The following is a 14,831-nucleotide window of genomic DNA, read 5'->3' as shown; positions in this document are numbered from 1 at the left end:
ATTCTGAAAGTGGATTAGCAATCCCATTTAGACCTTTTGGAAGTCAGGAGATCATAATAAACTCACCATCTTCCCAGAGAGTCATGTTAAGTTTATATAAAGCCATTCAGAGTCATATTCTTCAATCAAGACATAAAGACATAAATGTAAAATCAAAGAAATAAAAATATATACRTACTTAGAAATTAATACTTGGGGGCACGACTGCATTACACCAACTCAAGTATTCAATACACTATGCTTAAAATATACAATTCCAATTGTATAGTATAAAGTTCSCCRTCTAATTGTTMGTCTTTAGAGGTCAYTACAGAAACAGCTGTTGTCTTCTTTATTAACAATATAAACCTGGAGTGTTCTGCACATGGACACTATAACACAAATGGTTCCATAAATGCACAGCTTCCTGTGTAAAGCCACTTTCAGATTAATGGCTACCAACCACGAGAAAAGGAAGGTTTTATAAATTGAACTTCAATGTTTAAAYAATCAAATGAAAATGTGTGCTTTGCGGCTTCCTTTCAAGGATCACTTGGAAAGAACTGAGCATCACTCCCACTCTCTTGTTACCAACATTGTTTCATGAGCTCACTTCCCCTCTGAGACCACTAAATTTGACTATAACTTTTAAAAGGAAATGGTCCGTTGACTACCCAAAAATGTCCCAGTGTCTGGGGAGTGACTGAAAGGAAAGAGAGTACAGATGGAGCCGGAAAAGAACTGAAACCTTTGATGTCTGGTTGGTGAAATAGTCTGATTATGTGTTTGATGTCTGTGAGCAGCACACACCTCAAACAATATGAAATATGTATTTCACATTAACATTTTTTATAAAGGCAATTTCACAAGATCTTTCACCTGCAGGTGAAATATTGTAGTTTAGACAAATAGCTCAAAATCCAGTGTTTGATTAAAGACACAATGTTAGTCTAAAGTTTATTTTTTTAATGTAGTTTTCTAAATCTGAAAGATATAGTTTATTGGAAGATCCTGTCATTCATGAAAACTAAAATAAATACTCTAAGCCTGTATCACAAAAGCCAAATGATCTTATTTTGGGACTGACTCCACAGAGGAGTTCTTTACACTAATATCTTGGTGGCAAGGACTAGAAGTTATACAAGATCTTAACCACAGATTTCAGTCCCAACTGAGTAGATATTTTTTGGTATTATCTTGCGATCACCCAAAATCTTCTTCTCAGGTTTTATGTTGAACCCAGCAGGTCAAGTCATTTAGGCTTTTGAAAGCCTCAAGGCCTGAAACTTCTGAGTAATTTGGATTAAAAAGTACTTCCTATTCAAGCACTGCTGAAGTAAATACCCAAACTGTGAAACAGCCCCTGAAGGTATTTCACTACTTTTTTACTTTTTGACACAAAAACAACCTAAAGGGATGTCTTAAAATGCTTGAAGTGTAGGTGCTTTTTTTCTCATACAAAAGCTGTTAAAAGTATCAAAATTAATTCTTTTTATTGCAATAGCATTTCAAACAAAAAATGTTTAGAAACTCAGCATTTAGTTTAAGTAAATTTAATCACTGCGTATAAAACTGAAGGCAAGAAGAGTCAAATTTTACAGAAATACCGTTTTGCAATTCACAATTAGCTGCATCTCTAACAGTTTCTATGTAATAAACCCTAACTGAAACATCATTTTAATTTCCACTTATATTTTAGAGATCACCAGTATTTATGATCTTTTATCAATTTTTCAGCCCTTCCTGTTTCTCTGGTGTGAAAAACTGATGCGATCTCACAGAAACCTGTTTCTTTTACAAACTCTTCAAAATGGAAAAAGCAAGCTAGAACATTTAATAAAGGCCTATGTGAGTAAATCTAGCCGAGATCAACTCAGGTCATTTATATAATCCCAGAATATAATAATTTCAACCTGGGGCGTTAAACAAGACATTAAACTAATTTTGGTACATTTTGGTCAACTTCAGATACATTTTTATACGTCTGATCCTAACAATAACTGTGCATTCAAAGTCAGCTGAGTATATAAAACTTGGGGACTTACTACTGAGGAAATATCTTAGAGAAAAGCTACTTGTCTTTTCTTGCCCATACAGGTAGATCATCATTGCTGCAGTTCCGTTAAATAAGGCAGGTTGAGGACTTGAATTAGTGTTTCTGCTGCGCACAAAGAGAAGATCAAAGATCAGGATTTGGGAACTCCAACTAATCTTTCAGTGTGCAAACAAGCTGCTGTGAGAATATATTATGTTTTTTAGGCCTTTTATTACAMAGTTACCAACAGTGCAATTAATCATGGAGTGTTGTTTGTTTCTGCACTCTAGGAAGTTTTAAACTTGTGTTAGGTACATTTTTCGTAAAATAAAAGAGGACCCTGAACCCCAAATTTCAGAATTTCATTATACAATATGGCTCTTGTGCATCTAAAACTTACAGGAAGTTTTCAGTAAACTATTAGAACTTCTGATGAGTTGCATCTTCTTAAATCAGTAATACATAAAGTGCTGGACAATACCTATGTGTACCTTTGGTATTTATATGTATAAAATAGAAAGGGTTACATTAATAGTGTCTTGTATTGCTATGTTGTATCAAAAAAAATAAATAAATAAAATAAAATAAAATAATAACAAACAACTTCCTACCAGGATGCATTCAACTCAGTGTTGACATCAATCGCACAAACGCACAAACAAATCAAATGGAGCATAGGTCTCTTTTTGACACACAATCGCACGCGCACACACACACACGCACACGCACGCACGCACGCACGCACACACACACACACACACACACACACACACACACACATACCTGTGAATACAGAGAGACATACAGATTCAAAACTCCCCTGATAATGCTGCAATTAAACCTAACCACATAGAGGCCATTGACTGTGAAATTGAAAACACTGACAGGGATACCATTAGCATGTCAGCAATGTAACTTTATGACAGCAGTTCGGTATGGGATCAGGTCGTACTTATGTGGGCAGTCAGTCCCAAAATAAGATCATTTATTCCCCCTCTTTTGGTACCGATGCGCACATATGTGTCAGAAAAATCTGCAGTGAATTACCATGAGAGTGTTAATGTTTGGAACACTTTAGATCTGGCTGTCACATTAGGTAATATAATAAGAGATCCTTGAGTGATAATTACCCATAAAATCCTGAAAATAAAGCTGCTTAAATTCTAGTGCAAGCTAGTAATAGTCAGACACAACTGCTACCAAGTTAAAGCTGAAGTAACAATCACAGTTTGAAATATAATGAGAAAAGTGTAGGTACTGGCAGAGAAAAAAACAAGTATTGTCTTGCAAAATCACCTTAACTATATCACATTTTGTCATATTGCAACCATAAAACACAATAAAATTTAATTTATTGAGATTGTAAACCATCAACACAAAAAATCGAGGGGAATTTATTTTCATTTTATTATTTATATTGTTATTTATTTTCCGTTTGACCTGAAAAGTCTTGACATCGATCTGTATTCAGCCCTTTTTACTCTGATGTCCCTAAAATAATTTATTGCAATTACTGCTTCTACAARGCAGCTAATATGGCAATAGAGTTAATTACAGGTTAATTTAATTTCAGCATAAATAGTTGATCTTTGAAGACCTTTAAGGCTTTTTAAAAAATATTAAGTAACATACAGGATAAATGAGAATGAAGAACAGAACTGGTCAAAAAGAAATGTTCTGAAGAAGTTTAAAGCATGCTTGGCTTATGAAATAACGTTCCAAGCTCAATAYATTTTGCGGAGCACTGCTCGATATATGACACAAACATGGAAAAATGTGGCACATCTGCAAACCTAAACATGGGTATCCGCCCAGGCTGACAGGACGGGCAAGAGGAGCATTAATCAGAGAAGCCAACAAGAGGCCCATGAATAACTCTGGAGAAGCTTTTGAAATCCACAGCTCAGGTATAATTATCAACTAGGTTATTGAGTGTAACTGGGTGAAAATGACTGTAAAACACTACGGTATGACTAGAAAAACACTATAAAAATATAATCACTTTATCATTTGTGTTTTACACTAACCTATTCACAGTACAGATCTACTTAATATGCAATTGTGGCAATTCCTGCCTCTACATCTGGAAAGCTGGTGAAGATCTACCCCCCAAAAAAACTTTAACTATTTAAACTATAATTGCTGTGAAAGGCGATTTTACAAATTATAAATATAAATAGACATGAGAATTTACAGGGTTTTTTTTTTCTTTGTTCTTTTATCTTTAAGTTTTTTTTTGCAAAAAGAAGTTTGAAAACCACTTCAAAGTTATGGATCACTTTATCTCCACATCTAAGATAAAGTGATTTTATGTGAAACGGTTTAAGTCAAACACGTTTATAGAGTTCCTTTATCAACACACAAGAAATTAAACTTTTCCAAATTGTGACAAACATTTTTCCCTTTTCTCCAAATAAAGAACAAACACTCACATTCACACACATCTACTCGCTAATTGCCATACACAAACAACATGATAATATCTGACCAAGCTCTTTCATCTACTATGTTTTGCTTCTGTATCCTTTTCCAACTCCAGGGCTCTTGGCTATTTGTGTTACCTGTCCCTGWAGCCTCAAGGCTCTAAAAACAGACCAGCAACAAATTTTAATCCTCTGTCCTCTGGCACCATGTTCCAAAGATAAGTCAGACGGAAGGATGCATCTCAGGGGTTCAAGCCATGCCCTCTGTTTTGGTCTTTAAAGAATACCTAAGAGAACCACAATTTTTCTCTCCGTAGTTTAACCCTCCTTCCCCTCGTTTGTCACCGTGCCTCCCCGATGACAGCAGGCTCACTGCTCTGCTTTTTGCTTCAACCGTGATACGCTACACATAAAGTTTACATTTCACCACCACGTACTTGATGTCATGTTAGTGCCTGAGTCGAGTCCGGACAGTCTTTACAAAGTCACATAGGTGTCAAAATTGCAATCTCTTTAGTATTTTTCCGTGTAGGATTAAACTGAAGGGAGGAACTGGGAGAGTCAGGGCTGCCTGCAGGGATTCATGAGAGCTCACAGGGCCCAGTGTTGATATACTGATCTGTCATCTCTCTCTGTCTTGTTATGTTCTGTCTGCCCAATAGGGGTTGTGACATCCCCCCTGCCTAATGCGCATTTAATGTCTCGTCAACCCTGTCAACACACAGTTAGGATGAAATTTGCTCTGCCTTTTTGCTGGACGTGCTGTTTTGCTTTGAGAACAGTGGAGCCGTGGGCRTGCGCTCTGTCTGTCTGTCTCTTTGTACCCCACATCCATCCCTTTTCTTCATTCTATCACCCCTATTCTCCTTTGGTTTACGTTTTTTTCTCCCCAGTTCTTTGTCATAGCTTGTCCCATCGCTTCTAAGGGTGTCTATCTTGTGACACGAGCGCACCGCAGGGAAAGAGTGTGTATGTCTGTGTGCGTGAGTATGTGTGTGTTTCACCCAGCGTCATCTTATTACATCGTAATCAGAATACTAGCACCCAACAGCGGAGAGCAAATCACATTAAGATAATTGGGAAACACTTCATGCTGGACAGCTGGGGCTTGTGTAGAATTGATTAAATAAATTTGGTGTCACAGAAAAATACAGCTATCCTAGGCCTGCGTCTGTGTGAGTGGGCAAGTCTCTCCCTGTGTACACGTGCATACAGACACATCAAGATTTTWAAAAAGATTCTAGGCCTCCAACTTTAAAAAAAAATAAATAAAGGGAAATCAAAGCACAACAAAGGGAAAATTTCATGCACTCCCTTTGGGAGAATCTAAAACTGGTAAACAAGCAGAGAACATTTTTTCAATAAAACCTTCAATACTTAAAACGGCCACCAGATGACACTGTTAACTCTTTGTTATTTATTTATTTTTTTTACTCTTTCTGACAAACTTTGTGCTTGAAAAAAATTCAACATAGCATTAAAGTGTCATTTTACCACAGTTCGATCAGCATCTGAATTAACTTCAAAGCTAAAAATAATAATTTATTTAAGATGAATTATTGTAAAAATTATTCAATAACTAAGATTGATCTGTTTAGTTATCAAACTGTTTTCAGGGCAAAAAAAAAAAAAAGTAAACGTAGAACTTGTTTCTAAACAGCCAAAAGTTCTCCACCAGTCACTCTATTTCTGTTTAACAGAGGACTTATGGGCTTAAACCAAAATTATGCAAATGAGCAGCAAGTAATCAAAGTTCAAACTGAATTGTTCAAGAGTTCACTGAACTGGAATAAAAAGACGAAGAAGAAATTACTTGAGTTTGTCATCACTGTGGCAAATTAGGCAAGCACGGACTAAATGGATCACAAAGGATGTGCACATTACATGGTTGTGTGTTGGAAGGACGCTTGAGTGTGTGTATATTTCTTGTGTACGTTTCTCTGCATTCATGCGAGCGTGCGATAATTTATCCCTGCACACATACGGTATATGTTTCTGCCTCTGCGCAGAAATGAGAGACTTAGATACACAACGTTGCTTCCATCTTTTTAATGGCTTACATTCTACTCCTCCCTGTGTTGTCATGGTGATGTGTCCCTTCCCAACCTTTTTTTAGATAGGTATGTGGGGTTTGTTTCTGCTTCAATATATGACACACATGCAGCAGAGCAACCAGTGAAGACATAATATATTACAAACTGAAAGACAATGTGGACAGGATGGGCAAGGGTGGACCGTAATCCCAAATATATTTAGTTTATCTTCATAAGGGCATGTTAAACTTACACTCACCGGCTGCTTTATTACATACACCTCATCAAATTGTTTTACATAAATACTGAATAAACCAATCATAAGGAAGCTAAACTGCTGATCTACTGAGATTTTCCACACCTCACCAACTCTCGGTTTACTGAAGAATCAAGTGTGTGGCAGTTGGGTGGACTATGCCATCTTGTTAATGTCAGAGATGATTAAAAAAGTTTGTTCAAAATGACAGAAATGCCATAGCAGCTCAAACAACCACTTTTCACAAACGAGGTACTTTTCACACCATCTCTGAATGAACGACAGATTAAGCAATTGGCTATAGCTACAGAGTTCCACACTGGGTGCCAATCCTGTCAACTAAGAACAGGACGAAAAAGGCTCCAAATCACACCAGTTCACCTAAATTCACAAGGTTGGGGAAAAAAAATAGTGAGTCTTGATTTTAGCTGCAAAATTCAGTCAATCAAAAGATGGATCCATTCTGTCTTGTAGCAACAGTTCCAGATTATGGTAGTAATGAAAATTTTCTCATCATGCTTTAGATTCCTTGGTTCAAGTTGAACCTTAGTGTCCACCCACTTATGGCAACAGAATACCCATCTCTGGATTACCATGTCCAGAAAAAGAATATACCATGTGGCAATGTACCATTACACCATCTCAGACTGTTATTTTAAAGACACAATAACAGGTTTTTTGCATGTCAGCAGACCCTACAGTCACCTGGTCTCAGTCCATTAGAGTATCTTTGAGATGCGGTGGAGGGGGAGATTTAAGGATGTGGAGCTGACAAATCTGCTGCAGTTATATGATGCTGTGAAGTCAAAGCAAACAAATTAGAAATGTTTCCAATATCGTCTTTGGCTTGTGTCATAATAAATGAGAAAGTTCTGCTGACAAATGAGGTCAAACCTTCATAAGAAAGAACATAAGAAAGTGACTAGAGTCTATATTCTTATGCCGATGCCAAATGTAAAGGCATCACAAAGCATTTTACATTTAACCTAACACTTATTTTGAAGTTAATTTGAGATATTCTGGTTTCTTTTACATTTCGTTTATTTATGTAAACGTAATACGTCCTAATGCTCCGCCACCTAAGTTGCAACCTAACTGAATAAAATGCAGGGGTTGATATGTGCTGAATYGATTAGGAGGAGATGTGAGGACTTGGCTGCGGAGAGGGCTTTAAACACCCAACTGATCTTATTTAGATTTAGTCAAGGAGAAGAGACGGGCAAAAGCAGAATTGTGGATAGACAGGCTTGGCTGTCTTATCTGGAGCCTGTGGTCACATCCGCTTTTCACACCTTCTGTTCTATCTTGTGCTCACACAGACAGATAAACACACACGCAAACAGATGAACACGCACACACACGCGCGCGCATAAAATTTAGGACATTGGAACTAATATGAATWRKYKSAAAATGATTAATTACCATGTGTATTGAAAGTAATTTCACTGAATTAATACATGTGCTGGTTGTTTAGGGTCCTTTGCACAACACTGATGCAGACAATAGCAAATTTACTTTGCATGTGCAAAATTTAACACACCTGTAACAACTCTATTATCTCCATCTGTAGCCTGTTTTCTGTTTCCAATTCCCTGTTGTGTCTTGTTGCTGAATAAAGGCTTTGTTCCATACAAATATACACAGCCACATTGAGCAAAAAACCCCTTTGCACTTTGTCTGAATGAGTAGTTTCCAATTACATTTCAACAGGAAGCAAATTAGAGAGAGGAGTCTGCTGCTGATGAGAAGTGTGTGTCTGTATGCCAGGTGCAGTTGAGAGCTTGTTTTGCATATCAGAGAAGTGTGATTATGAGTAGAGCCATGCATACTCTGCATTAGTGGACATAATGACCAAATGAGGGGTGACTAAATGAGAGGTTAGCACGCAGACGAACACACACACACAAACAGCACATACAAACACAATTAAAGTAAATGAACTCACAAAAAATACTGTTACTGTACACATGGAGCGCGCGGTCATCAGAAAGGGAGAAGAGCGTGTAAGTGGAAGCGACGGCGATGGATGCGCATCTCCATAAAACCTGTTCTACCTTTGGAACCCCGTTTGCATATTCAGAGTTGCTGACTGAAGTCTTGCCACATCGTTAGCAAATGAAAAGTAGTTTAGCATGAGAATGAGTTTAGGGGTCACAGGACGAGAGATTGCAGAGAGACAAAACTGATTCCACTCAGCCTGTAATTGGCAGAGAAGAAGAAAGAGGGTAAGGAATGATGAGGCAAAAAAGAAATACTTATTTAATTTGCTTAATAAGGACTGCATTTTACAGARCTTTCAGTATTTTGATCTACCTTTTATTTGAACAACACCTGCCTGCATAATACATGCATTGTTTCTGGACCTACGCATCTGATATTGAAATTAGACCTGGCTTTGGTTAGCTTTCAGGTTCAGAAAGACATTTGCATCAAAAGGGGTTCCACGCTCTCATCTGACACAATTTCTCACCACAGTTACATCTTTGTAGTGTTATTTAGCTAGATTTAATAATTATTTTTGCTTGTCTTAGGTGTGATTTGAAATTAGAATAGAGTAAACTGAAACACAAATGTTTTTGTTTTCTTTTAAGTTCCTCTAATTATTTCTGGATGAATTATTATTAGAAAATGTATTGCCATATTCAGTTGTTTATTGCTGTTAGTTTTGTTCATTCATTTGCAGATAGTTTATTATTGTTCTTTGTGCACTTGGCTGTAATTCTCCTGCATAACTTTTAGTCTTTCCCCGCTTGGTTTCTACTTTCTTTGGGTGTAATCCAGCTTTGTTTGTGTTAATTATTAATCTTTCCTTAATCTCCCTGCTCGGCTCTGTTCCACAGCTGTTCCTAATTTCCTGATTACCTCACCTGGATTCAATGTCATGCTCTGCTCTTCCGTTGAGAGTGGAGATATGACACTGGTTTTCATTGTTCTTTATTGGTTCATCTGCTAAATACAGCTCATCTTGGTCCAGATTTTTGTTTTTGTTTTACTATCTTCTGTTATTTTCTCTGGATTGTGGACCTTCTACTTTCTTTTAGTTAGTTGCATTTTGTTTTATTAAACTTTTTTTTTTTTTGCTCCACTTCTGATGCCCTTTGTCTGCATATGGATCATATCAGAGATATGATATCAGCGATATTTGATGCAGAGATATGGATGAGCCATATGCCCATTGTCTGCATATGGACCATCCACAACTAACCACATTTTGGGACTGATAACTGAGTAAGTACCACTTTACTGCTCATTTTTAGTACACAGAATATTTGTTAAGGTTGGTTCATCTGTTTAAGAACAGATTGCTTTTGCAAACAGACAAATAGAAGTTAATATCACAAGTTATATTTATTAAAGTCATATATGCCGATGTATCATTAATGTAACTTTCAGAAATTGAGTTGCTGAAAGAGAAACGTCAAATTGTTTTATTATTTATCTGTGTAGCACAAACGGATTATAACCTCTCTTCAAAATCTTGGTGTGCCGCAATTTAAAGTGTAAACTTTCAGTGTTGTCATGGTTGACTTGCTGCCAAGAAATCAATTTACAAGGAACAAGCAGGAAGTGTAAAACTGATTACTTTGGGAGCAACGGTGATGGGAGTTTATCCTGTAATTGGTGAGTTGCCAGTACGATCCCTCAATCTGCTTGTCTCTTTCGTTTTGTCCAGACACTTTACCCGGCTTGATGGTCAGACAGTCCAGTGGTGCCAGTGCATGGCAGCCTCACCTCTTTCAGAATGTCTCAGGGCAGCTGTGGCTACAATCCAATAGTTTGCCACCATCTGGTCACCTTTGGCATCAATCTGTTTGTTTCTTATCCTAATAAAAATACTAATAAAATAACTTTTGAATATGTTGTAAGCTAAATTGACCAATTCATGAATATGCAGCAAGTATTACTGAAAAATCTATAAAGACGACATGCAACATGAAAGCATACTCAAGTGCTATCATTTAATCCTGATTGTGTTCTAATGGCTTCATGTACTTAATGTTTCCTGTCCATATCGTTTCCACTATACAGCTGTTTCTTTTGGTAGTTAATGTTCTAGCAAATTATGAAGATAAATACTTTTAAGTCCTTAAATCAGATTTACAATATATTTTAATAAATATTTCTAAAGACTCTAATTTACACATTGTTTCCATTTACTGTAGTTCTAACAGTAGTTTGGGCAAAATCCCAATATCAGAAATACAGTATCATCTTATACAGAAGACACTGACCACATGACACACAATTACTGTAAATCATCAGCTGTCAAAGGGTTTACAAATTATTCTATAGTGTAAAATCTATGAAGAGACAAATGGGAGGCACCATTTCACACACAAAAGTTCAGAAAATAATTTTCCAATATAATAATGAATTTAATTTCCCCACTGGAACAATTAACTACAAGAAGTAAGGCATCCTACATGTTTTTATTTTTTGTTTTTTTTACTTGAGAAACAAACATTGTACAGTAAAATGTGTTTATCTTTCTGATTTCTGAAGTAATTGGCTCTTGTATACAAGAAAGAAAAATCTAAATCTCTCTTTACTGGACCTGATTTATATAGCTTCTACAGACTGTAAATATTTATCATGTCAAGACATTTAACCAAAAATGTAAAAGTTTAATACATGCCATCGGATGTCTTTGGGTCAAATCAAAGAGGGAATGGAAAACAATCTCCTTCCTAGTTCAGGTTGGAGGACTTGCTGGACAGAACAGTCGCAAGAGCAATCAGTAATCAAGATCAACACCAGTCCGAAGCAATTTACACAGCCTTAGTAGACCTGACATGCTCCGCTGCTCACCCCTCACTCTTTCTCCCTGCATTGCTTTTTTTTTTGTCTTTTTTCTGTCCTTCTTTCTCTCTCTGCCTTTTTTTTTAATATGTAATCTCTCTTGGTCGGGTTTTTCCATGAAGCGCAAAGTCATTAAGTGAGGGGCGACTTTGCAGTGATGGTTCAGCCTGAGAGAACACCGTCTCTCACCAAGGCTGCACACGGATTAGCTTATTACAGGTCAAACACTTTCCCTCGCAGCAAAAGCAGAGAACAAATCTAAAGGGCAGTCAGGTAAAGTTCTCAATAAGGCAAACAATAATTCTACAAGTGTAAATTGAWGATGAAGTTAACCAGGTGAAAACACAAAAGCTTTGTAAAACTTACCAGGAATGGTTTATTAATTGCATATGAGAGACCAAAGAGCTACAACAGCTGACACCTGAAGTTCAGTGTTGTGTGCCTGTCTCGGTGTGTAGAGCGGCTCATTAAACCCACTGGACACATGGTGGCCTGGACAACACTCTGAATTCTCTTTTGCTTTCAATCCACAAATTTCTAACATCCCCCACCAGCCCTTCGGCTGTTGATTGGTTGATACATGTGAAATGTTTTATGTATTTTGCAAAATCATGTTCTACTACTCTGCTTCTAAGGGTAGTTTTAATACTGAGATAGAGCAGCAGGGAGAAACGCCACATCACTTTGCTTTTTCTGCGTGTTTGTGTGGTGGAGTGTCTTAGGAGATTTTCAATACAGCGAAAGAGAAAGTCCCCATGACCTGTGCAGCACACAATTGGAGGTGTCTGTAGCCTCTAAAGACAACATGCTACTAGCATGGAGTTTGTTCACACTAACAAATCCCCTACAGATTAAAATTGTTACCCACCTTTTTCCTCCTCTACCCGTCCAGTTAACCAGTAGGTGGCGAGTATATGTACACTTCTGATCTCCATTATAAACACACAGAAACTGCCATTAGTTTAGGTAGAACACAATGTAAAAGCAAACATATTCCAACCCACCAGGACTGCAAATTAAACTAAATGTAAACAAGTGTCCCAAATATTCAACCAGCAATTTTCCCTACATGCAGTGAAATAAAGTTCAAACAAACTTTTAAAGATATGTTACTTGCCTGGACAGGCTAATCTTTGACAGAGAAAATCTGTCTCGTCTCACATGTTCTGGAGTTATCATCAGGAATGATGTGAATATTTATGAGCTGAGAAGAATGAGACACAGTCACATCTAAAATATGAATTTCCTAATCAGAGCTAATAAATATTTGACTTGTGCAGGCTATTGTGCAGATTAATAGATATTCTGGAATAAATTCTTAATGTGAAACAGCCTATACAGGACAGTGCCTCTTTTGGGTTCAAGCCATTTTTGTCACTTAGTCATGACAATGTCATTTCGGAGTTTCCCTATTTCTGTCCAATAAGGAGGGGGGAAAAAAACTGGATGTCACTTTTTACCCTATAAAATCCACAATTTTAATTACATTTTACCACAAACATGTTTGAGATTTTTACTGTGGATGTTTTTTTTTTTCTTTTTTTTTAGATTTAGATTTATTCATACAAATTTCATCCTCCTGTGATCATGTCTATCCCTTATTTTTTGTCTTCTCTCATTTATGATGGCCAAGTACTCTACTTTTGACAATACATTGTTCTTTCAATTTTGTCAATACTTTAACATCTCACTGCTCTCTGGTCACAAGAAAAAAAAGAAACAAGAGATCATCCATTTTTCACCTGTGTGTATTGGATTTAGATGTTAAAGCCTTTAAGCCTTTCTAACAGCCATTCATAAAATAGTGGATGAAATGAACCTTTCAAGACATAAAAGGTTCCATTTGGCTCTGGACTTAAGCATTTTGAAGTGTTTTCATTTGCACTGCTCAACATGGAGAGACAAAAACCACTTGATTTTACTCAGCCGTTGTTCCCAAATAGTCAGTAGCTTCTCAACATCTRAGTTATGTGTTTGTCATTGTAATATGTAATCACATGCCCCTTTTTTATATTTATTTTATGAAGCAAATACACTCAATCATATTAGAAAAGTCAGTTAAAAAAACACACACAGAAAACATAATACATAATGAATGCCATGCATTCAGAGATATATGACACTCATCCATGCCTCAATGTTATACATTCAGCTCCACCGATCANTACTTAGAAATTAATACTTGGGGGCACGACTGCATTACACCAACTCAAGTATTCAATACACTATGCTTAAAATATACAATTCCAATTGTATAGTATAAAGTTCSCCRTCTAATTGTTMGTCTTTAGAGGTCAYTACAGAAACAGCTGTTGTCTTCTTTATTAACAATATAAACCTGGAGTGTTCTGCACATGGACACTATAACACAAATGGTTCCATAAATGCACAGCTTCCTGTGTAAAGCCACTTTCAGATTAATGGCTACCAACCACGAGAAAAGGAAGGTTTTATAAATTGAACTTCAATGTTTAAAYAATCAAATGAAAATGTGTGCTTTGCGGCTTCCTTTCAAGGATCACTTGGAAAGAACTGAGCATCACTCCCACTCTCTTGTTACCAACATTGTTTCATGAGCTCACTTCCCCTCTGAGACCACTAAATTTGACTATAACTTTTAAAAGGAAATGGTCCGTTGACTACCCAAAAATGTCCCAGTGTCTGGGGAGTGACTGAAAGGAAAGAGAGTACAGATGGAGCCGGAAAAGAACTGAAACCTTTGATGTCTGGTTGGTGAAATAGTCTGATTATGTGTTTGATGTCTGTGAGCAGCACACACCTCAAACAATATGAAATATGTATTTCACATTAACATTTTTTATAAAGGCAATTTCACAAGATCTTTCACCTGCAGGTGAAATATTGTAGTTTAGACAAATAGCTCAAAATCCAGTGTTTGATTAAAGACACAATGTTAGTCTAAAGTTTATTTTTTTAATGTAGTTTTCTAAATCTGAAAGATATAGTTTATTGGAAGATCCTGTCATTCATGAAAACTAAAATAAATACTCTAAGCCTGTATCACAAAAGCCAAATGATCTTATTTTGGGACTGACTCCACAGAGGAGTTCTTTACACTAATATCTTGGTGGCAAGGACTAGAAGTTATACAAGATCTTAACCACAGATTTCAGTCCCAACTGAGTAGATATTTTTTGGTATTATCTTGCGATCACCCAAAATCTTCTTCTCAGGTTTTATGTTGAACCCAGCAGGTCAAGTCATTTAGGCTTTTGAAAGCCTCAAGGCCTGAAACTTCTGAGTAATTTGGATTAAAAAGTACTTCCTATTCAAGCACTGCTGAA

General features: G+C 36.7%; 2 long non-coding RNA genes across 3 annotated transcripts in view; one reads left to right on the top strand and one right to left on the bottom strand.

Annotated features, from left to right (window-relative positions):
* LOC103465996 (uncharacterized) overlaps nucleotides 1–14,831 on the bottom strand; it is a 73,583-nt gene that overhangs the window by 11,028 nt on the left and 47,724 nt on the right. The window lies entirely within an intron of this gene.
* LOC103465994 (uncharacterized) lies at nucleotides 9,676–10,723 on the top strand. Its single transcript, XR_533899.1, has 3 exons — nucleotides 9,676–9,766; nucleotides 9,849–9,954; nucleotides 10,400–10,723. It is a non-coding gene; the product is annotated as an uncharacterized LOC103465994 (long non-coding RNA).

The sequence above is a fragment of the Poecilia reticulata genome, linkage group LG6 (assembly GCF_000633615.1).
Source record: "Poecilia reticulata strain Guanapo linkage group LG6, Guppy_female_1.0+MT, whole genome shotgun sequence".
NCBI classification, from domain to species: domain Eukaryota; kingdom Metazoa; phylum Chordata; class Actinopteri; order Cyprinodontiformes; family Poeciliidae; genus Poecilia; species Poecilia reticulata.
The sequence above is the reverse complement of the archived record's forward strand: the minus strand, read 5'-3'. Positions and strand labels throughout refer to the sequence as shown.